The sequence below is a fragment of the Hemicordylus capensis genome, chromosome 2 (genome assembly GCF_027244095.1).
Source record: "Hemicordylus capensis ecotype Gifberg chromosome 2, rHemCap1.1.pri, whole genome shotgun sequence".
In the NCBI taxonomy this organism is placed as follows: domain Eukaryota; kingdom Metazoa; phylum Chordata; class Lepidosauria; order Squamata; family Cordylidae; genus Hemicordylus; species Hemicordylus capensis.
The window spans coordinates 331720571-331745488 of NC_069658.1; the positions used below are offsets into that span (position 1 = coordinate 331720571).

The 24918-nt window shown below is 45.9% G+C and overlaps 1 protein-coding gene across 4 annotated transcripts in view; it reads left to right on the forward strand.

The window, feature by feature from the left end:
* GPRIN1 (G protein regulated inducer of neurite outgrowth 1) overlaps positions 1-24918 on the forward strand; it is a 95300-nt gene that overhangs the window by 47766 nt on the left and 22616 nt on the right. The window contains exon 1 of one of the 4 annotated variants that reach the window (XM_053292222.1): positions 10183-10317. The exons of the other annotated variants lie outside the window; for them this stretch is intronic. The gene's annotated coding sequence lies outside the window, so the exon portion shown is untranslated. Of the gene's footprint in view, positions 1-10182; positions 10318-24918 lie in introns of those variants that run through there. 4 annotated transcript variants of the gene reach the window in all.

A 24918-nucleotide genomic window follows, 5' to 3' on the forward strand; every position in this document is an offset into this window, starting at 1 on the left:
GCTGTCTCCTTGCCACATAGTAGGAGACAAATCAGCCAGAACACATGGGCAATTTAAAAATGAGCAGGATTAGGATGATCATACTCTGCATACCCAGATTTAGTTAGAATACAGGTGGTGGGAAAGGCGTTTGGCCCAAGTCTGCTCTTCAGCTATCCTGCTCTGGGCTGAGCCACAAGCTCCTCCAAGGCAGAGATCAGGGATTGAACCACACCTTGGATAGTTCCAGGGCAAAAGATTGAGACCTAGAGCTGATCAGAAGCTATCTGAGCTGGGTACTACAACACAGAGGTAACATTGCACCTACAATTTATTGTATCAAACTGCTGGATTTTATAGCCTGCTACTTAGGCAGGGTGATTCAGCCCCACTCCACCCATAAGGAAGACCTGGTTCTTCAAAGAGCCCTGTCTGGTTTTGCAATAGCTGGCTCTGGTGATACTGTGAGGCCGCTATTATGACTGGCCAAATTGGAGGATGAAAGCAGGACTATGTCCTTATATCTTAATGGGGATACTGGTTTGGGTTCCTCTGGTTCATTTGGTGTTGGAGATCCCAGTGACACAGGGACACCCTGTAAATTATTGATGTCTCTCATTCTGTCTCTTCCCCTGGACTTCCTGCCTCATCCCCTATGTGGGGGTTTCTGGGGTCTGGAGTCATGACATCAGTAATTTCCCAGGTGACCACAGTTAGACAGGACCACAGTTTCCATGAGCAGGTTCATACATGCAGAACCATGGTCTGTTTTAACAAAACTTTAGTTTAAAAAAAAACCTGGATTTGGTGTCACAGAAGATCATCAAATCTATGTTTGTTTTGCCATCAGACCTTTTTATAATCTGTTTGGGTTCCACTCCTTCTCCTAAACTCCTGTGATCTATATTTGCCTCTCTTGGTGTGAGAGCCCTGCAAAGATGGAGCAAACTAAGTTTAAATCACAATTGTGGATTCAGACATCATAATGAGTCAAACCAACCACAGGCAGACAGAAAACCATGATTCTATGTGATGTCCAAACTCACCCAGTATCTATGTCACACTTAAGGTTGTATACATCTGAAAACATTTTATAAATGTGCCCTGTACATATTTAGCTCACCAATAGACACGTGTCAGAAAAGTATTGCATTCCCACCTGTCTCATAACCAATCCAAGATCCCCAATGTTCTAAAAAAAAGTACAATATTTTAGAATATTGGAGTTCTTGGGTTGGTTATGGGACGGGTTGGAATGCAATGCATTATGACCCTGTCTCACACACGCATACTGGACTCTTGATTAGTCAGTCACATTCCTTCAGGCAAGGCTCATTTCATAACAATATTAATCAACAAGAAATCAACAAAAATAAGTGGAAGCTAACTAGAACTCTGTGTGAATATGTACAGTGAGGGAAATAAGTATTTGATCCCCTGCTGATTTTGTCCATTTGCCCTCTGACACAGAAATGACCAGGCTATCATTGGAATGGTAGGTTTATTGTAGCTGTGAGAGACAGAATAACAATAAACAAACCCTCAAAAGCCCAGTACCCAAAAGTCAGCGATGGATTTGCATTGTAGTGAGGGAAATAAGTATTCGATCCCCTATCAACCAGCAAGATTTCAGGCTCCCAGGTGTCTTTTCACTATATGCAGGTAACGAGCTGAGATGAGGAACACCCTCTGTAAGGGAGTGCTCCTAATCCCAGCTTGTTACAGTACCTGTATAAAAGACACCTGTCCATAGAAGCAAGCAGTCACTCAGCTTCCAAACTCACCACCATGCCCAAGACCAAAGAGCTGTTGAAGGATGTCAGGGACAAGGTTGTAGACCTGCACAAGGCTGGACTGGGCTACAAGACTATTGCCAAGCAGCTTGGTGAGAAGGTGACTACAGTTGGCACGATAACTCGCAAATGGAAGAAACACAAAATAACTGTCAATCTCCCTCGGTCTGGGGCTCCATGCAAGATCTCACCTCGTGGAGTTGCAATGATCATGAGAACGGTGACAAAGCAGCCCAGTACTACACGGGGGGAACTTGTCAATGATCTCAGGGCAGCTGGAACCATAGTCACCAAGAAAACAATTGGTAACACACTACGCCGTGAAGGACTGAAATCTTGCAGTGCCCGCAAGGTCCCCCTGCTCAAGGCAGCACATGTACAGGCCCGTCTGCAGTTTGCCAATGCACATCTGAATGATCCAGAGGAGAACTGGGCAAAAGTGTTGTGGTCAGATGAGACCAAAATCAAGCTCTTTGGCATCAACTCAACTCGCCGTGTGTGGTGGAGGAGGAATGCTGCCTATGAGCCCAAGAACACCATCCCCACCGTCAAACATGGAGGTGGACACATTATGCTTTGGGGGTGTTTTTCTGCTAAGGGGACAGGACACCTTCACTGCATCGAAGGGACGATGGACGGGACCATGTACCGTCAGATCTTGGGTGAGCACCTCCTTCCCTCAGCCAGGGCATTGAGAATGGGTCGTGGATGGGTATTCCAGCATGACAATGACCCAAAACACACAGCCAAGGCAACAAAGGAGTGGCTCAAGAAGAAGCACATGAAGGTCCTGGAGTGGCCCAGCCAGTCTCCAGACCTTAATCCCATAAAAAATCTGTGGAGGGAGCTGAAGGTTCAGGTTGCCAAACATCAGCCTCGAAACCTTTTTGACTTGGAGAGGATCTGCAAAGAGGAGTGGGACAACATCCCTCCTGGGTTGTGTGCAAACGTGGTGGACAACTACAAGAAACGTCTGACGTCTGTGATTGCCAACAAGGGTTTTGCCACCAAGTACTAAGACATCTTTTGTGAAGGGATCGAATACTTATTTCCCTCACTACAATGCAAATCCATCGCTGACTTTTGGGCACTGGGCTTTTGAGGGTTTGTTTGTTGTTATTCTGTCTCTCACAGCTACAATAAACCTACCATTCCAATGATAGCCTGGTCATTTTTGTGTCAGAGGGCAAACGGACAAAATCAGCAGGGGATGAAATACTTATTTCCCTCACTGTACTTACATTATGAATGTATTTAAAAATATGTATATCCTGCCTTTCCAATTATGCTCAAGTGGAATGTGATGCATGTAAAATATGATGACAGAATATTGCAAGAAAGCATTTCAGACTAACTTAAACTGTGATGGGAAACTTATGATGATGATGGGAGGAGATCATATACTATGCATTATAACTGATTAGCTTCAGATAATGGATTCAGTCTGTCTTTGGTTTCTGTTCATCTAAATTTATTTCTTTGTAGTGTAAGACTTCCATTACATCGAAATACTCTGATAAGAGAGTTTCCTTATGTTGCATTAGCTGTTCTCGCCTGGCAAATGAACTCTTAAGGGTTACTCTTTCAGAGTAACCCTTATTGACGTATTAATTGCTGGAGCTCATCTCCAACAGAGGAGGTTCATAATTATTTTGCCTCATTGTCTCACTGCATATGTCTTTGAACTATAAGGAAATGAGATTTGGTATCTTCTTGTGACCAAGACTGGCCTGAGACATTTTGGTGCCTGAGGCACAACATCCAGATGGGACACACACACACACACACACACACACACACACACACACACACACCCCAGTTAGTATGGGGCACAATTCAGCTACAAGTTCTCGTTAGCAAGCCTCATTGAATTAAATGGAAGCTGCACGAGCACTAATTCATTTCAGTGCAGTCTGCACAGGAGAGTTCCCAGTGCGTTATGCTCTGTGGCACAGAGTAGATCTGTCCCCTTAGTGGCATCCAAAATCCACTGTGAGGCAGCCTCCTTGTTTTGCTTAATGGGAAGATCAGTTCTGTGTATTTCTAAAATCTACATGTTTATATTAAAACGATGGATTTGTAGGAATCGGCAGTGAACCAGGCCATTCAATATGCAACTTTATTCAAACATTCCCCATCTTTGCTTAGGCAGTGTGCAATAAATGACTAGTATCTATGAGTGGGTATCGTTGTAAATTCATTTCCCTGAATATAGTTTTAATAATTATTCCTATGTTTTGCTTTGGAAATTCTAAAAGTCCTGCCCTCTCTCCAAATGACCTGCCTACCTGCTAGAAGTAATGTGCTGATCAGCTATAGCCTACTGAAGGAGTTGCCTAGGCTCCTCAGACATCATTCCTATACTTCTGTTTTGCTTCACAAGCTTTTTAGTTTAAAATGGTAAGTGATGGCAGCAAACTCCCTTGGTTGACAAACCCACTAGGTTCCTTTATTACTCCCTGACCCTTTAGTATTGTGCATATCCTATCATGACCAAGACTGAGTCCTAAATAGCTCCAGGTTCTCCTGCCTCACTTCAGTTAAAGAAACCCACATGTGTAAGTAGGTTTCTGTGCACATTCTAATTCACATCCCTTGTCACATTCTGGTGCAATTAGCTGTGTATAAATAATTTTTAAAGGACAACTAGAGTTTCATTGGGGCAATCAACCTTAAGAAAACAGTGGGCATGAAATTCCATGCCTCCCAAGGTAAGCCCAGAAGCAAACATTACCCTAAAACCAATCTGTTCCTTTCCTACCATTATTTCTCTCTTTCTCTTCTACCCCAGGCTCCCAAGCAGAGCTGAGCTTGGGTTAAGTGGCAGCTGTTACCTTCATTTATTCCACTTTGACACATTCACTCCTATCTGCATCAGGCTTACATTTGTATGCAGTAAGTATTAAGACAGCAGAGAAGGGCTGAGCAGAGAGTGGCAAACCCTGCACTTTCCAAATCTGGATGCCTAATCTGCATATTATGTAAATTGGCCTTAAAATTAATTTTTGAGCAGAATAGTGACTGCATGTTTTTCTCCATAACCCTGCTTCCACAAGGGCTACAACTTAGCTTTTTATTATTATTATTATTTAATGAAAGCTGAAATCCGGGCAAATCTGGGGGGGCTAAGCAATCTGGGTGAGATGCTTAATATCCGTGTGAAACCTAGAATTCTGGGGGACATGGCAATTCTAGCCTTAACTAATCCACTCCCTCCCTAAGCCATTCTTGGATTTTTTAGTATTCCAGGCAAGATTTAGAGCTTAAATTCCAGGTGAAAACAGACAGGTGACCATTTAGTAGGAGAAACTTTCCCCAAGTCTTTGACAAGGGTATATTTACATTGCATGCTTATAATTGTTAGAGACATATAAGACACTGCCTTATACTGAGTCAGACCATTGGTCCATCTAGCTCAGTATTGTCTACACAGACAGGCAGCAGCTTCTCTCAGGTTGCAAGCAGGGGTCTCTCTCAGTCCTATCTGGAGATGCCAGGGAGGGAACTTGGAACCTCCTGCATGCAAGCACACAGATGCTCTTCCCAGAGTTAGTAGTGTGCACGGACCGGTCCGGGGCCATAGAAAAGGCCTCCGGACCGGTCCGGAATTCCGGCGGTTCAGCGGGGGGGGGCTGTGTTTTTACCGGGGGGTGGTAGTACTTCCCCCCTGCCGCTCTTCCCCCTCCCCCCGCAGCTCTTCCCCCTCCGGCGCTGGACTTTCCAAAAATGTTCTTGGGGTGGCAGAGTTCCTCCCTGCCGCCCCTGTCCCTGTCGTTGTCTGCAAAGGGTTAAAGTAGAAAAAGCTGGCGGGGCGCACGTGTGCTGTTTATGTGGCGTGTGCCAGCGGCAAAGACGAGCACGCGCACGCCGCAAAGGGCGCAAGCACGCCACCAGCTTTTTCTACTTTAACCCTTTGCAAACAACGACGGGGACAGGGGCGGCAGGGAGGAACTCTGCCGCCCCAAGAACGTTTTTGGAAAGTCCAGCGCCGGAGAGGGAAGAGCGGCGGGGGGGGGAGTACTACCGCCGCCCCCTTACAGACACACTCCCCCCAGTGCCGGACCACGCCTCCATGGTTCCGTGCACATCCCTACCCAGAGTGACCCCATCCCCTAAGGGGAATATCACACAGTGCTCACACTTGTAGTCCCCCATTCAAATGCAAACTAGGCCAGACCCTGCTTAGCAAAGGGGACCATTCATTCTTGCTACCGCAAGACCAGCTCTCCTCCCATAGACCTTTTAATCCTTTTAACAGGTTGAGTTTTCATAGCTCCCACCATCCTCTCCCCTCATGCTTTCACCTCCAGCAGAAAGTCATCTATGAATGATCTGTGACAGCATAACCACAGAATCCTAAGTACAGGGCTGTTAAGGTGATGTGTGTACAATACTCACTTTCGCCATACAAATAGCAAGAATGGCCGCTCCTGCTTTTAGGTAGGTAATGGCTATTGCTGGCAGAAGAGAAAGCAGAACTGGAACCCTACACCTTTTTTTCTGGCAACTGTTTACAAGTGACAACATACCCCTCAGGCAATGGTCCTGAATCTGCTCTTTTGTTGTCTTGAGGCTGAAGTGACCCTTAGCGCACCAAGATCTCTGGGCCTGTGGGGCACAGACCTGCTGAAAGCAGAGCTGGGAAAAGCCGCCACAGAGAATTCTTCAGAATGGTTGACCTGGGAGGGGTGGGTGGGGGAAGAGAGATTAAGAACCTGCCACTGATGAGTATAAGTGGTTTCCTCATCACTGCCAAGAGTGTTAATGTGTAGGATGTTGTTAGACAAAGCCTGAGCCTAGAAGAAGCAGAGGGAAGGCTGCTGCGCTGTTTTGCGAGGAGTGCTTTTCGTTCCAGCCTCACTCAGGGCTTCCACGTGTCCCCCTCATTTCCTGATCCTCCAGGAGGGCCCCCCCCCCATGCCATCCAATGTTTAGTTTAGACCTGGAGGAGATCATGAAGTAAATGGAAAGGAAGTGTGCAAGAGTGAAATAGCAGTGGGTGTTACACTTGCTGCCTCGCCTTCCCAGAGAATCCAGGCTCTTTCTCATCTTCTTGCTGGCTGCAGCACATGTTGGTTTCTCTGATGGAGTTGGCAGAGTGGGTGGCATCGATTGTCGATGCAGGGTGTGGGTGGGTGGATTTGCACTTTGTCGGTTTTATTCTTCCAAGGCAATATTACTAATCCAGGCAGGGCAGAGGATGGCAGTTCTGTCAGATGTAGGGAGTGAAGGAGATGAGAGTGGCAACAGGTCACTGTTTAGATAGCAGAATGGCACAGCCCACCTAGGTTCTGCTGACATATGCTGAGCGGCATTTTTGTTCCTTATAGGACACTCCTCCCAGGGGGAAAAAAATCTGATGGTCTTGTGGTAAGGACAAAAGCAGGAATTTGTGCTCCAAAACCAAACACCTCTTTAGCCCTTTAGGGTTAACCAACTCTGTCCAGATGGTGTGTGTGTGTTTGTGTGTGTGTGCGTGCAAAAAATGCACATCAGAAGATCCAGATGTCTCCATTGCAGGATATTTACATTGCCCCATCAATCAAACTGCAGATTTCTGTCACTGGAAAAACTCCATCCGCACCATCCAGTTAGTTCATGTATTGCTATATGGTGAGGCACTTCACACGATTAGTGTGAAGCGCCTCAAGGTGGTTTATGGAGAGAACGGGTTTAGCCTGCTCTTGCCGCAGATGATTGTCTGCAGAGCCCTGAGCGGCCGGATTGACCACCCACATTACCGGCTCCGTGGGGATCAAGGGGGGGGGGTGCTCGGCCCCTGGAAGTTCCAGGATGCCCTGTGTGAGTGTGCAGGGCATTCTGGGGAGACCCCTGAGCCCAGGAGGCTGCTTGTAGCCTCCCGTTTGGGGGTCTACTCATGTGTTGCCATGTGCTGCAGCAACACACAAGCAGAAAAACAAGGTTAACTGAGCACTCACTCCGTTAAGCTTGTTTAAGGGGAGGGGGAATTAGGCGGGCTAGCTGCCAAGCCCGGTGGTTCTGACGACCACCATGAAGCAGCCTAGGCTCCCTTAGCCCACTTTCTGGTGATCGTCAGAATAGCTTTGGTATGTGGCCATAGATACCTGTTGGATGCTTGTGTCACCACTTATTTATTTATTTATTTATTTATTCATTCATTCATTCATTCATTCATTCAATTTCTATACCACCCTTACAAAAAGGCTGATATTTGATAGGTTCTTTAGTTTTTATAGTCCTTAGTTTTTAGCTTTTTATTTAAAAAATCAATTTAAAACTTTTTAAGTTTTAACTTTTTAAAAAATTGTAATTTTTTTTAATGTGGTTTTAGCCTGGTCTTTTAACTTGTAAAAAAAAAAGATTAATAAAGTTAAACATTTTATCTATTTTATTAATGTTGTGAGCCGCCTCGAACATTAGTGGACTGGAAGGGTGGGGTATAAATATTTAAATAAATAAATAAATAATAGACAATTTATAATCCCCAGATGAAATAATGAACTTCTAAAAAGGTGTTATTGTTGCTTTTTATGACATTTGCAGAGGCCCAGTGCTCTCCCAAAATGTTGCTGCTCAAGTGAGATTATTTCACCTAGCTCAGTAGTAACAAGATCTAATCCTGACAAAGTTGTGTTCTTGTGCAACAGTGTCCTCTCATTTGATTGACTTTTCCAGCCATCACCACAAAGACAGCAATTTATAACTAAAGATAGCTATTATCCTTCTTGGTCATTGTGGGAGGACATTATTGTATTCTTGAAAGCCTGACCTCTGTTGTATGTCCAAAGATAAGAAGGGTGACTGCCCTTCCAACTTGATTGATTGATGGAGTGCCGTCAAGTCGGTGTTGGCTCTTACCGACCACATAGATAGCTTCTCTCCAGGATGATCTGTCTTCAGCTTGGCCTTTAAGGTCTCTCTGTGGTGCATTCATTGCTGTCGTAATTGAGTCCATCCATCTTGCTGCTGGTTATTCTCTTCTTCTCTTTCCTTCAACTTTTCCCAGCATTATGGACTTCTCAAGGGAGCTAGATCTTCGCATAACGTTTCCAAAATATGATAGTTGATAGTTTGAGCCTGATCATTTGTGCCTTGAGTGCAAATTCAGGATTGATTTGTTCTATGATCCATTTGTTTGTTTTCCTGGCTGTCCATGGTATCCTCAAACGTCTTCTCCAGCACCAAAGTTCAAAAGCATCGATGCTTTTTCTATCTTGCTTCTTCAAAGTCCAGCTTTCACATCCATAGAAAAAACCATTGACTGAACGATTCTAATCTTTGTAGGTGTAGACATGTCACAGCATCTAAATATCCTTTCCAAGGCCTTCATTGCTACCCTACCAAGTGCTAGTCTGCGGCGTATTTCTTGACTGCTGGATCCTTTACTGTTGACAGTCAATCCTAAAAGGCAGAAGCTATCCACCACTTCATTGTCTTCATTGTCAGTTATAAGGCTGGTTGCTGTACCCGTTGTCATTAGTTTAGTCTTCTTTACATTTAGTTGTAGTCCCACTTTTTCACTGTGCTCCTTGACTTTCATTACTAGAGCCTACGATCACCAGGAAGCAGGCTAGGCTCCCTTAGTCCACTTTCTGGTGATCGTCAGAATAGCTTTGGTATGTGGCCATAGCTCTTCCAACTAGGGAAGCTTATATTTGCAGCAGGTTAAAACAGAAAAGACAGTGCTTTGGATGTTGAAAGAATGTCGATCTGCTTTGAATTGGCAAAATGGGGTAACCTTTAGGATCTGGACGAACTGTTTTTGAGAATCTAGCTTTAAAGACTTCATAGCCTTGGGGCCTCAGCTGTGTATTTTATTGATCAAATTGACTTCTTCCCACTCTCCCACTGTGCCTCTGGCTGACTACAGTGTCCCTTCACTATTTCAGAGTTATTTAGCACCAACTTATGTGATTGGTGCTGTACTCAAGGTGTAAGCCTGGAGGATAAACCATTTAAACAGACAAGGCAAAAATGGAAAACCACCACCAAGAGTCTTGTGACATCTTAAAAGCGAGCAGATTGTTTTTGTTTTTAAGGTGTCACAGGATTATTGTTTGGTTTTTCTGCAACAGTCTAACAGGGCTCACTTTCTGAAGTAAAAGAAAGTTCACTGGACGACACTCTTTTGCATCTGTGCGGGTCTGCCTTTTCACTAGTTCGCAGGAAAGGTTGGTGGAGAAAGGGAGGAGAACGAAGGGAACTTAAGTCAGGCTACCTGTACCTGTCTGCCCTGTCTTATGGCGCTGATAGCACGAGAGCTTTTTAAAGGAAGAGATCCACTCTGCTGCTCTCATTCTCCTGAGCAGGTTCCTGAAGAACTCCAGCCCTGACAGAGACTCTCCTCCCCCATTCTCTCTCTCTCTCACTCACACACACACACACACACACACACAAGCAGGCTTCCTCCCGCCCCGAGTCCCTCCCTCTCCGAAATCAGATGCCTGGCTTCCGCACGCATGCTCCTAGCTGCACTCACTCATCGCCAGCAACGCCTGGAACAGCGGTGCGGGGCAAGAGCAAGCGCTTCTTCTGCACCCGGGGCAGCTCATGACTCACGCAGGTAAAGGCAAGGCACACACCCCGTACACCACTAGGGCTTGGGGAACCGTTTAGCCCGAGCCCAGGCCCGATCGGCACTTGGGGGAGGAAGTCATCGTGGCTGGGGTCCCAGATGGGGGCGCCTTTGACCCTTGGGAGCGTCTAGCGCTCTTTGCCCAGCGGGGAAGAGGCGCCACTGGAGAAGCACGTGCGATTTGGAGCAGAGCTGGCTTTGTTCAGAGGCTAATCCCGCCACCATTCGCCCTAAGCCTATTCGAAGGATATCACGGGTCATGGTCGCTCCTGTGTTCACTCCTACAGGTTATCCTGGAGAAGTGGCTGGGATCATGGCGTGGGCATCGCCCACTGAGTGTGTGGGGCGGGGGGGGGGGGCGCTAGAGAGGGAAAGGCGTTTTCGTTTATTCTCCGTATCTTTATGTGTGTAGCCAGATCGTGTGCATTGTGTACCTGCCCGCCCCTCGTGTGCGGCAGGCGGGAGTGTGAGAGTGTCACGCATTGGTGTAAGTGCGCCCGGCCCAACTCAGAACAAACCGTTACTTGCCTGTTTGTGTGCATGCCGTCGATGGACATGGCGAGTCTGCCTTTTCCTCCACGATGCTTGTGTGTGTGTGTGTGTGTGTGTGTGTGCGCGCGCATGTGTACGCACGGATGGCCGATGGAGCTTGTCCTTAATGCTTCTCCCCCAGCCGCATTGTGTGAGACTTCGACTGCTGGGCAAACATGTTGTTGTGCTTGGGCGAATAGGCGCGCGCGCACGTTCGGCCCTGTCTTGTGCGCGGCAGCGTGTGTGTTTGCGCGCATACAGCCGCGGTGAAGCACGCGCGTCGGCTGGGCGCCTTATTCGCGTTACTTGCCAGTTCGTGTGCACGCGTACCTTCGCTGTGCGTATAATGGAGACACATCGGAATGGAGCATGTGCCCGTGCACACCCTGTCGGTCGGTTGCGGAGATGTGCATTTTATTTTGCCTATGATCAGCGGCGCAGCGTATTTTTGCCATCTCGAAGACGCGGGCTCCTCCATTCATCAGTTCGCAGTCACGGCGCCAGGCTGGTTTCCGAGGCGACTGCTCTCTGCTGACAACCCGCCCGCCCCCCGCGCGGTCCTCGGTCGTTGCCCCTCCCCAATGAATCATGGTTGCTTTCGTGCTGCCGCACCAGCCATTATGACAAGAAGAGCCTCCTTCCAGCCAGCAGCAGCTTTGCTCCAAAGCCCCTCGCTGCCCTCCTGGGGCGACACGTGATTACGGATTCTTGTGCTGCTCGGCTCTGGGTCTCGCGTCCGCGAGGCAGGCATTTGACTCGCAGCCCTTTCGCCTCACTGAACTCATCACTCGCCTTGTTTTGCTTCTCTCTGGACTGGCTGTGTGTTTAACCTGGAGCCATGGTGGGACCTCCGGGTTTGCGGGGGTGGCCATGCCTATTAAATGTGGGTGCAAGGAGCCAGCTGCCTAATTTAGCGTTGGAGCAGTAATAACGATAACAACACAAGATGTTGGACACGGCTCTCTGAGGGCTTGAGGTGCCTCATGATATTACCTCAGGATATCTCACAAAAACCGAATAAGCCGGCAGCAGGCCAGTATGGTTATTCCCATTTTGCAGGAGAGGATGCTGAGGCTTGCCTGGTGCATTGATCTTCACTATTTTTCAGGGGGGGGTGCTTTGGCAAAAACCCTTCAATGCTACAGTGTGAGAGACCCCACAATGCTGTGCTTTCCCCAGCATTGCAGGCAGGGGCTTTAAAAGAAATGGAGCCCTGTCAAGTCTCAGTGGTATTGTCAAAGACATGTACAGAGCGCTGGGAAGTGTAGAGCTTATGGGGAAAGTAAGTGCTGAGAAAGGACTACACTTCCCCGTGCTCCACCATCTTGGAAGATGTTCATAGAGTGCTGGGAAATATAGTCCTTCCCAGCACTTTCCCCACAGAGCTCTGTGGAGAAAGTGCTGGAAAGGACTACATTTGCTAGGAGCATTTCCAGACGAGGCTTTTAGCTCAGAATGGAGGGTGTGCATTCGCACATCTGCCAGATCCATGCTGAAGTACAAGAGAGATATCGGAGAGCTGATTCAAGTGATGATTCAAGTTTTTCATTGCACATTGCAGCCTAGCTTGATTTATGTCCGGGGTAACGAAAACCCACTTTTTGTGTCTTTTTTGAGGGGGGGGAGCAAATCCAAACTTTCAGTAAAGTCTCACAGTAAACCCACGGTAAAGCCTGCTGTCTGGGAAAGCTCCGGTGCTTCATGCATGCCATCCAAGATGGCACTGGATCTCAGAAGGACTCCATTTCTCTTAAAGCCCCTGCTGAGGAAAGCACAACGTTGTGCAGTGGGAACGGTCACCTCTGTGCCATGCCAGGGGGTCTGTGCAGAGTACTCAGTTTCAGCCAAAGCTTCACACAGTCCTAATAAACAATTCATCAGGGAGACGCACTTAGGGTTCATGTGAGCTGCCATAGGCTTGTGGGTCTTGCAGTGAATACCGCTGAGAGACCTAGTGAAATGAGTAGTCTCATTTCAGAGGTGAGCTTTGAATTAGGGATTTCTGGGTATGTATAAGGGCTCAAAGGCTCCTGCTTGTGGCTTGATAGGACAACTACTGCCCATCCCATTATATCTTTACTGTAGTGCAGGCAGGCTAGGCTCCTTCCAGGTGCAGCACAATTCAAGGGGTACTTGCCATATGCTAAAAGCAATATGTAAGTCTGGGTGCCCATACTGCTTCTGGTGTGGTGGCAAGCTCCCCGTACAAATGGACATCTTAGGGAGGCAGTTCTTGCACTGCCCAGCTTAGGACAGCAAAAAATCTTTGTACCAAACCTGCCATGAATATGGATCTGAATGGGTTGCTTTTTCCTAAGCACAAACTAGGGGAAACTGCTCAGCCAGCCTCAAGGATGTGCAGAGCAGAGCCCTTTCTTTGCCAGGTCTACCCTGGCGGAGAACAAATGAAGTGACTTTTCATTAGAAAAAATAAGACCAGGGCTTCTGTAGCTCCAAGAACTAGTAAAGATGGGTTCTTGGATTCCCTTCCACTCCCAGTGTGCTTCCAGCATCCTCCTAGCTATGTGATACAGCTCAGATGGCTGTGTAGTTGCTGCAGATGTGCTATTAAACAACTTGACACACAGACTGGAATATGAAGAAGGGAGAGGCTGTGGATACTGCAGGAAAAGTATTTCACAGTCTTTGAAATGTGAAACTAAAGATATGCTTTCTGTGTCTTTGCACAGCTGTGCAGCTAACTTTTGTTCCTGTAAAAATGGGATCTGTTTAGAGATGAACACTCACACATACATTAGCAGCAATTAATTTCTAAAATGCTGCAATTCAAACCTGCTGTGAAGCTACTAATGTTCTGCTACCACCCTCGAGATGCTGGTTGTAATTACTCATCAGTGAGGAATCATGCTCAGAGGCACTCTCTTATTTATTATTATTCCACATTTTCCAGTGTTGAACTCTGGCACTAAGAATTGTTCTAGGGTCTAAGACCTGGTAAGGCCTGGCTCAATTAAGTCCTGATGAAGACACGTACCTTTCTTCCTCTTCCTCTTCTTCCAGCTCACTTCATAGATTGGCTTCTTAGCAGGAATATGTTATGCATTGGTTCCTGCCTTAGTTAATGCACACGGCTGCTGTCCTCATAAACAACCACTTTTTCTACAGATCCTTATAGCTGGTGTATGCTTAACATGTCTGAATTATTTGCCAGACCCAGAAACTGCAAGTTGTTTGGTTTGGTCTCCACCCCCCCCCCCCATTTTTGCTTGCCAACAAACAGCATATACCTATTTGCAACAGGAAACAGAATAGCAATGTCTACTAATGGCAAATTCATTCATTCATTCATTCATTCATTCGATTTCAAATGATCCAAACAAGCTATTTGCTATTGCAGTTGTTTGGGGCAAATGGCTGATCATGAGCAGAGTGGTATAAACTTTTATTTGTATTTTTACAGTTAGGTGCCCTGTTCCTTACCCCCAAATTAATCTTGGTGTATAAATTTGAAGAATAAAGCAAACAGGAAGTACATGTTTTAAATCATGCTTGTGAGTGTCTCTTAGCTCAAGAGGGAGCAAAAGTTGAACAAGAGGGTGCTTGTTGTTGCTGGCATGGTTGGCCTGGCTTTATCTGCAGCTTGTCCCCTACACCAGAGGCTGTTGATGGGGTCAGGACAGAGTGATTTAGCAGCCAGACTCCACCTTTGGCTTGATGAATGTAGTGGCACACATTGGCTGTCCTTAAGGTTTTATTCCACAGATGCAGGGAATCGGTTGTCACTTTGAGAAATCTGTCATTTGTTTTCAGCCTGCTTCTGTTCCCTTTGACTGCAATGGGCAGAGCTCGTTGGAAAAGATCTCTCCTACTGAAATTATATTATTATGGCTTCTCTCATGATACTCTTACGGTGATGGGCTTTGAGCAGGCTACGTTAGCACTTAAACAATGGGTGATGGATATGCAAGGGCAATTAAGGCAATCTTGCCTTCCAAGAGATGTATTTTTGAGTAACCAACCTTTTATTTCAAGGCCAGCAAGATATCTAAATCAAATAACACTCTCAAAATTCAGAAGACTTAACTCTAGCACGTTTTAATGTGTTTCCTACAGCCGTCTTAGAAGGAAGATGTGTTTTTAAAATCCTGTATTCAGCCTTGTGGTGTAGATGCCATTGAATCTATGGCTCATGTCTTCCTTTACTGTCATTTTTATAAAGATATTCATTCTTTTTTATTTCTCCCTTTTTAGTTAATTTTCCAGGCTACTGAGATTTATTTTACCTTCAGTATTTCAGTCTGACCAGAATGATTTAGTTTCCTTAAATGTTGCGAAATTTTGTTATATAGTCTGTGTATAGAGCCAGCGTGGTGTAGTGGTTAGAGTGCTGGACTAGGACCGGGGAGACCCGAGTTCAAATCCCCATTCAGCCATGATACTAGCTGGGTGACTCTGGGCCAGTCACTTCTCTCTCAGCCTAACCTACTTCACAGGGTTGTTGTGAGGAGAAACATAAGTATGTAGTACACCGCTCTGGGCTCCTTGGAGGAAGAGCGGGATATAAATGTTAAAAAAAAATAATGATGATGATAATATTAATAAAGAGTTGGTTAATTCATCTTAGTTGCATTGTTGTAGTTATTTGTTTCTATCCTACTGCTTATTGGTATTGTAATTGTTTAATGTTGTTGAGTTTGCTGGTCGTTGAAGATTGATGGTGATGGCAGAGCTCCAGGCTCGGTTGCAGCTGTGACCCAGCAAAAGGAGCAGGAAGGGGTGGGGTTTAGTGTAATGCTTCCATAGGTACTGAGTACAGACTAGAGTATGCCTTCATTGCATGTGTTGGTTACACGACCAGGATGTTACTGCTTTCTTGCCTCCAGGGTTGGATTAAGCCTTTTGCCACCTATAGGCGGCCAAGCATTTGCCACCGCCGCAGCAAGGGTAGGGGCAGAGGGAGAAAGCCCCCATTTTTCTCCTTAAAAACCACCGCTGTGCACGGTGGGATGTCAGCGAAGGCCGCACAGTGGCAGCGGCAGCGGCAGGGAGGGGGCAAGGGGAAAGTCCCCCCCCCTTTCCCTTTAAAATGCTGCGCAGGGGATGGGGTGGCAGCAGGGAGGGTAGTAGTGGGCTGAGGAGAAAGTTCCCCCTTTTAGCAATGTCTCTGAATGGGCGGCGAAGGCAACAAGGGAGAGCTGCTTCCATCTCCTCTCCTTCCTCTCAAATGACTGCATGCCCCATCTGCAGTCTGCTATGGGCCTTTCTCCATGTGCAGTCATTTGGGAGGGAGGAGGGGAGATGGAAGGAGCTCTCGCTGCCACCTCTGTCATCCTGGGGATGGCGTGCATAGCAGTGGTTTTTGAGGGAAAAAGGGGGGGCTTTCCCCTTGCCCCCAGAGTGGAGTGGCAAAATTTGAGGAGCCGTAAAATTTGCCACTCCTCAAATTTTGGTGTCGTAGGCAAGAGCCTGCTCTGCCTCTGCTTAGATCCACCACTGCAAGTTGCCTCAGAAGGGGAGCTGAATGCAGCCCCCTTGATTTGGTGCTGGTGTATGTGTGTGTGTGTTGAGTTTTATATTTGACTCAATGAGTGGTATGTGAATATATAGAAGCATGGGAGAAAGTCCCCCTCACCCCAGAAAACCAATGGCATAGTATATGTGTTGAAGAATCTTGTTCATGGAGTGCCTCTTGAGAACTGTGTAATCAGTTGCAGCTTTGCTAATAAGTTAACAAAAGCTACTAGCCCACAGATAATTTGTACTAGCCCATCTGCCCATGCATACCTATGGTGCAGTGCAATCTCATGCACATTTACTCCAAAGTAAGTCCTACTGTTTTCAGTGAGGCTTACTCCTACATGAGTGTGCATAGGTTGCAGCCTTCATTGCTTGTGGCCGAAAATAAAAGAAAAAAGCTTTTGTAAAGCTTTCCTTTCTGGTCACCTTGCTCCAGTTCTTACTCACCACAGATCAACTGGCAATTCTGTTCTAGAATTCCTTCCATTTGCCTGACTGAAAAAAGAAAAATAGGCTCGGATCTTAAATTTCTAAAAGGTTTTTTGTTTTTGTTCAAATGTTTTACAAGATGGAAGAAACTAATTTCCAACCAACCAACCAACCAACCATATTAAAGCATTCTCCCTACAAGCTGCCTTGGACATTTTCTCCTCACGCAACTTAATTCCATTCACTGGAACAATAAGGAAGCCCCCTAATGGCGCAGCGAGGAAATGCTTGATGAACAAGCAGAAGGTTGCTGGTTCGAATCCCCACTGGTACTATATTGGGCAGCAGTGATATAGGAAGATGCTGAAAGGCATCATCTCATTCTGCACAGGAGGTGGCAATGGTAAACCCCTCCTGTATTCTACCAAAAGAAAACCACAGGGCTCTGTGGGTGCCAGGAGTAGAAATCGACTGATGGCACACTTTACCTTTAGAACAATAAGAGGCTTTAGCGACCACTTTCTGAATCGTCCTAGAATGGACAGGCAGGGACTATTTTATTTAAACAGGCAGGGACTGTTGCAGCTCAGGGATGTCTGGAGAAAAGAGAAATATCCAGCACACAGCAGGGGCTCATTCAAGACCCATGAAAAATGCAGCTTCCTTGTAAATGTTGCATTCATGCCTCTTCACTTTGTACTAAAATATAAGCAGCAATGTTACTTGCCTGGGTAAACAGTGCCCAGCATTCAAGTGCAAAACCTCTCTCCTGCCCACAGGCAAAGCAGGTATACCTTGCCACTTCAGTACAGTCTTTCCTTGCATAGCCCCTCATCATTCAGTGCCTTGACAATTGATTTGAAAACTGCATTTGTACTGTGCAGAAATTCTCTGTGTCTCGTGCTTCTTCTTTTTTAGCAGGAAGAGGTTGAGTGAGTGCAAGTCCTACAGACTGGGGCAGGGAAAGGAGCTTCTCCCCAACCTGATGGACGTAATGGTCCCAAAGTTAAATAAAGGGATAGATCTGACAAGACTTGGATGCAATGACAGAAGTATTTTGTTGTTGACTTACCAGAAGTCCCATGAAGTGGGGACCAAAGGAAGACCTAGAGCGGAGAGGCTTTGGGCAGAGAAATGACTGATGGTCTTAGGAGTCCCTGCTGAAAATGGATAATGTACAGCTGCGCAGCACCAACCACTGATGAATTAATGAGCTAAAAGATAGTAAATGGAGTATGCTTCTTTCCTGCAGTGGAACCATGGGCCACAAGTACAAACATCTTGGTCCCACTTGTTCAGAGATTAGACAAGGCCTCCTCACCTTGTCTTTAGGCAGGGAAAGTTAGGAAGCTCTGATGTCATAGCTGGTTCTTTAATGCTGTTTGACCATTGAATTGTATAAAGAGAAGATGATGCTCCGTGGTCACCTGACTTTCTTGGACCAAGGGCTGGAAAGCATTGTAGAAGAGTAGAGGAATCTTTGTTTTGCTTTTTATGTCTGAGGGCCACGCTATCAAGCTATCAAGAGAGAGGCACACACACATACACGCAAAAGTCATATGCAGTGTGCATGTTATCGTCTGTATGACTGCAGAAGAGGACACATTTCTTTGCTTCATGTGGCACTTTCACTTTCCCCCCATGTTGTCTTCATCACCACTGGGAGACCTGTTTGAATAAGGTTTTGCATGTAGCTGACCTGTCTGGTAGACACAGCTAATTCTGGTACATTAGGACTAATTAATGGAAGGGCCTAAGGTTCCCCACCCTGCCTTATGGTCTGAAGGCTTCCAGTAACACTCTAGCTTCAACATCTGTACAAACCACTTTCTGACTGATTGGAATAGTTTATAAACTGAGAAAAAGCAGAACGAAAGGATGGGCTCAGTTTGGTAAAATAAACAATGTTTTGCCAGGAGTGCTGGGTTGTTGTTGTTTTTTTAATGACCTGGGGTGATTGGGAGCTTCACTTGGAACCTCGGGATCTGTATGGCAGTCTTATGGCACTGTATGGCATTGCACAGAGTGAGGCTTCTGATGGGGAGTCTAGTATTGTATAAAGCAGGGGTTCCCAGCCTTGAGACCCTAGATGTTGTTGGACTGGCTAGCCCCAGGTTTCCTGAGAGAGTACCTTTCCCCACAAGATCACCACAGCTCATTAAGATCATCAGAGAGGTCCATCTTTGGGTGCCACCAATTCATCTGTTGGCAACCTGGGACCAGGCTTTCTCAGTTGTCATCCCTACGTTGTGCAATGCACTCCCCATGGTTCTAAGAGGCTTGCCGCCTTTGGAGGCCTTCAAGAGAACCCTAAAGACCCATCTTTCCAGCCTGGCTTTTAATACTATTTAATTGCTTTTAAAAATGAGTTTTATGTTAATATTTTAACTGCTTTAATTTTATATTTTATGCTAATTTTTTAAAATGTGAGCCGTTCTGGGATGGGTGGCATATAAATGAAATAAATAAAAATAAATACATTTCCACCATCCAAAGCCACAATGGTCTTTGGCAGGCCTGCTCAACTTTGGCCCTCCTGCAGATGTTTGCCTACAACTCACACAATCCCTGGCTATTGGCTACTGTGGCTGGGGATTATGGGAGCTGTAGTCCAAAAATAGCTGGGGGGGGGGCGCTAAGTTGAGCAGGCCTGGTCTTTGGTCATTGTGGCTGGGGCTGAAGGGAGTTGTAGCCCAGCAGCATCTGGGGACCCAAAGTTGAGAACCCCTGGCATAAAAAAAATCCTTTGACTCTGAGATGTTCTCCCTCCACGTTGCTTTTTAAAAAAAGTTCATATCCTATGAGAGTTGAGACTTAAATTTGGAAAAATACTGTAGCAGTTCCTGGTTAACGGCTTAGAAGCCATTCTAAAAAGGTCTGGATAATGATCCCAAAGAGCAAGAGGGAGATATATTTTTCTATTCAGGATTCCTTGCCATGGTGCCCATTTCCTACACTTCTACTTTTGCAAAACACTTTTCTCCACAATCAACCACACTTGTTTACAAGTACCAGTGGATTCCAGCCAACCCCCTCTGCCTTTTTAAAAAATCACAAAACTCAAACATATCTCCAAAGCACAAACACTTCCCAAATAATGCATCAAATAAAACAGTCTTGTGAGAAAGCACACACTTGGTGTGGTGTGTTTCTAGCACAGAACACAGAACTTTGTGGGCAGAATTCCGGATCCTTTTTGATCAATTTCACTTGAATGTTTTGTTGTTTGTTTAAACACAACTCTCTTATGACACTATGGCAGGACAGTCACTCCACAATGACATCGCGTTTAGATGAATGTTACTACAGAGTGTTATCCAATTGGTAGAGTCAGGAAAAAGTACTCCATATTTTGCACTAAGGTTTAATATCAGCCTGCCTATATTGCTATCAGTCTCAATATGTCCATGATCTGAAACAGGTTTTCCCAATCACTTAGTGCACTTCTGTTTGTATGAACTACCTCATTAGTCTTTTTCAGTTGTGCATCCCTCTGGTGGAAGCTGAAGCCCCCTGCTCCTCTGCTTGCACTGCTTCCTAAACAGGCTGCCTCTGATGTTACCTCTCTGGTTTCCCTGGTAATGGCTCCAACCATGCTACAGCACCGTTACTGAAGCTACTGCTGGGTCCTTGTTGGTGATGCCTTTCCTTCCTGGCTACCTTTGAATATTTCCTATTTTCCCTACAAATTCCAGATGGCATTGCTAATATAATGGCATCACACTGAATTTTTAGTCAGCAGAAGTTTAAGCTGTATTTATTTGTTATGAAAATGAAGAGATTTTTTGCAAATGACATGACTTCAAGTCTGCAGATCTGTGTGTTCAGTTTTGCGTGGGCTACTTGAGAAGGTTACACCACTGATTGCTTGTGAATTTTGCCTCACTCTGATGTGTGGTGGCTTTGGTTTCAGGAAACAGGTTTGATTGCATTTGTGCACACAAAGGAAATGAAAGGCAGTGGCTTAAACTTTGAAAATCCTCACCAGTTTAATCCACACTAAGCCAAGTTTCTCCTGAAAGAGAACCTGCCCTATCTACCGTAGAAAAAAAGATTCTGAAAGAGGATATGGTCACTGGCTGACATCCTGACTAATGAAGCACTGGTGTAATAGGTGGAGCACCAGTGGATCTGAGGAGTTCCAGACTAATGCTGCAGTGTGTGTGTGTGTGTGTGTGTGTGTGTGTGTGTGTGTGTGTGTGTAATTTCAACAACCTCCACTTCTCACAGAAGTCCTCTGTGCTACCCCCCCCCCACCCAATATGTCCCTATGCACAATCCTCAGGGAATGGGCCCAGCTGAATTCTTTGGTAGAATACAGGAGGGGCTTACCATTGCCTCCTCCCAAGCAGTATGAGATGATGCCTTTCAGCATGTTCCTGTATCGCTGCTGCCCAATATAGGTGTTTCCCATGGTCTGGAAAAGATACCAGCAGGGATTCAAACCAGCAACCTCTTGCTCCCTAGGCAAGTTTCTTCTCTGCAGCACGATTAGGTGGCAGTGAAATAAAATTTCCCCAGGCTTCATACTGCTTGTCTGAAGGGGAAGCCAGTTTGAATTAATAAGAACTGGGTCTACAAATGATTAAGGATAGGGTCCACACAGTAAGGCAGTTACTGAAGATCTTTTGTCCTTGAAGATTTGCCTTCCCTCCAGAAGATTTTCTAGATCTTTTGCCTTCCCTCTAGAAGGCTCATGTACAAGACTTCTGGAACTATCTTTTTAATAGAGATCTTTAGCATAGTGTATCCTAATCACTCTTACTCTCTACTAGTGACATTTGACCTTATGGATCATGTGAGAACTGATCCATAGTGAGTGGACATGTTGGAAACACCTACCTTAGGATAGAAATTGAATTTTCCTGACTTGGGGGTAACTTTCAGAGCTTACAGCAATACTGTATAGACGTTTAAGGAAATTTTGGTGGCAGTGTATGGAAAGAGCAAGGGTGATTGAGATAGACAGGTAGCTGCCAGGGTGTTGAGAGAGGCAGAGATGATAGGAACGTGGATGGACAGTGATGGGGAACACATGGCAGAATGTGTCACTGTTTAGGTGTAATAGAAACTGTCAGCTGGGATGGGGAAAGAGCCTGTCCTGTCACAGTGAGATACACTGATTTCCTGAGATACTTTCATCAGAGCATCTGAACTTTTGTGTTAGAAACCCTGTATTCTGCAACCCAAAAAATGAAATTCCGCAACTGGAATAAATACTCCATACTAGGAAATTTGTTATAATTGTGTTTGCTTTGTACATTGAATATTTCAGACCTGAACATGTGTACTTGGAATTAAGCCCACTTTGGAAATGGGACCTTCTATGATAAATGCAGAGAAACACTCTACCAGTCCTAGCTCCCATTCCTCACTTGTTCCTTTGACATCTAGTCCAAGCATTTACATGTATCATGGATTGAATTATTACAGAAAAGCAAAAACCACAAAACCTGTGCTTCCCCTGACCCCTTAGTTCATGTATTACATTATTCACATGTGTGCAACTCTGTTGTATATTTGCTGTGTTGGTTTTGGCTGTTATCTAAATGCACTAAACGTGAACCAAACCTATTCCCAAGAAAGAACCCAATTCCCTGGATGTACTTTGCCATAATCCCATGTAGGCCTCAGAATGCATTATACCACACCAGTTGTGCGGGGAGGGGGGGCACATCTGCCAACTTTGCCATAGTCCCGGCTCACAAGTCTGCATCAGTTCTGCAGCTGCTGTCCCACTCAACAGCAAACATTCTGGTGCAGCAATATGTACAATGCCTTTGACCAGCCCCCTTAATGACAGGCTTGTGCCCTCGCCCCAGTAGTCTCTATGGATGAGTTGACTCTGCCTTCATTTGTATAAACAGACAAATAGTCTCAGGCAAGCACACCCAGGAGGCAGATTCTGCCTCCAAGGTTGAAGCCTTACCAAATGGCCCCTAGGCACTTGCAAAACTAATGATCCTCACTTGCCTGCCTGAGCATGGATTGCCTGATGAAAGCACTAGCTCTTCACAAGGGGCTTGTGGGAGCATCTAGCTGCTGCAGGATGGCAGGCCTGGGAAATGTAATGAAATGCTCCAGCTGAGCTACAAGCCCTTGAGGGAGGCTGAAGGCCTGAGCTGCACATACTCGCCCCTCCACTTACAGCATGACCAAGACGGGCAGGGGAGGTGTCCTTTGAGGAGCCTCCTGTTCACTTGCACCACTGCTAGCTTTTGGGGGCGGGGGGGGGAGATCCAAGAGTGTGCACACTTCATTTCATTGGCAAATCAGCCTCTACTTTGCTGCTTTTGGCTGAGCCATGACACATGCATCTGATGTGCTTAGTGTGTGAATCACATGATTCTTTGGATACATACAAATGGAACTTAAAAACAAAATTTGCTGTAGTTTTCTCCTGCAGGGTGAATGGCATACATGCTTAATAGCAATTTAAACACTGATTTAGTCATCTGTCTTGCACCTTCCACCATGCTTGCTCTGTTTTTTTGAAAATGTTTAAGTGCTGGATGTACATTTATTCAAGTAAACATATATTTATCTTATTTATAAAAAGCACAATCTTTATTAAGAGAAGAATTCAGCACCCTGAAAATCTTTCTTCCTTAAAAGATAAATTATGAGCAATTACAGCTGCAAATAGGCAATGTCTGGTGGAATCTCAGAAGCCAGAGAGGAGCTCAGTAGGCTTCTTAGTGGGTAGGAAGTGGCACTTCTTCATCCTCCATCACTTTTTGTCCATTCCCGTGGCTAGTGGAAGTAGAATCCATTGCAAAATAAGTAAATACATGCAAATATGCTTAATTTGATTGTGGATTGCTTATGCAAATATGCAGAGGGGCTGTTCACATGACCATGTGGGTGGGCGGGGGAGGGGGAGGCAGGGTTCAACCTACCTTTCCCCAGATGACTGCTCCGAGCCTCTGTGGTGCTCAGGCCACATGCCCACACAACCAGCTCTGCCGAGAGCAACACGGATGACTATCTGTGCTGCTCCCAGCAACACAGGTAAACAGAGGCTGGGACTCATCCCAGCCTCCAAGAATCCCACAGTGCACCACGTGCCGAGCGCAGTGTACTGGGGAATTCCGTCTCTGGGTCAGCTGACACACGATCCCAGGAACTGGATTAAGGGTCTGTTTACACGGTACACCCTTAACCTCTGCTAAGATCCGGGCTTTGGCGCTAGGTTTAGTGTCTCAGCACTGCGGGGAACTGTGTAGATCCCAGCAGTTCTCACAGGTAGCCAAGCCCAGGCTTGGCTGCTCATGAGAACAGCTTCAGAATTTGCATATATTTGGGTTACATCACTTCCCTCCCTTCCATTTTTCTATAGGCCATTAGGTAAGGTTTATATTCTGTACATGGGCTGGGCTCTGTACTTTCAAAACATAGCATTCTGCACTGTGCCTTTGGACAGCTTTGTTTTTCAAAGACCTATGCCCTTAAGAACATAAGAACAGCCCTGCTGGATCAGGCCCATCTAGTCCAGCATCCTGTTTCACACAGTGGCCCACCAGATGCCACTGGAAGCCTACAGGTGGGAGTTGAGGGCATGCCCTCTCTCCTGCTGTTACTCCCCTGCAACTGGTACTCAGAGGCATCCTGCCTTTGAGGCAAGAGGTGGCCTACAGCCCTCCGACTAGTAGCTGTTGATAGACCTCTCCTCCATGAAGTGATCCAAACCCCTCTTAAAGCCATCCAGGTTGTTGGCTGTCACCACATCTTATGGCAGAGAATTTCACAAGTTGATTATGCCTTGTGTGAAAAAATACTTCCACTTGCTGGTCCTAGATTTCCTGGCAATCCATTTCATGGAGTGACCCCTGGTTCTAGTGTTATGTGAGAGGGAGAAGAATTTCTCTCTGTCCACTTTCTCCACACCATGCATGATTTTATAGACCTCTATCATGTCTCCCTGCAGTCATCTTTTTTCTAAACTAAAAAGCCCCAGGTGGTGTAGCCTTGCCTCATTAGAAAGGTGCTCTAGGCCCCTGATCATCTTGGTTGCTCTCTTCTGCACCTTTTCGCGTTCTACAATGTCCTTTTTTAGATGTGGTGACCAGAATTGTAAGCAGTACTCCAGGTGTGGCCGCAACACAGTTTTGTATAAGGGTATTATAATATTAGCAGTTTTATTTTCAGTCC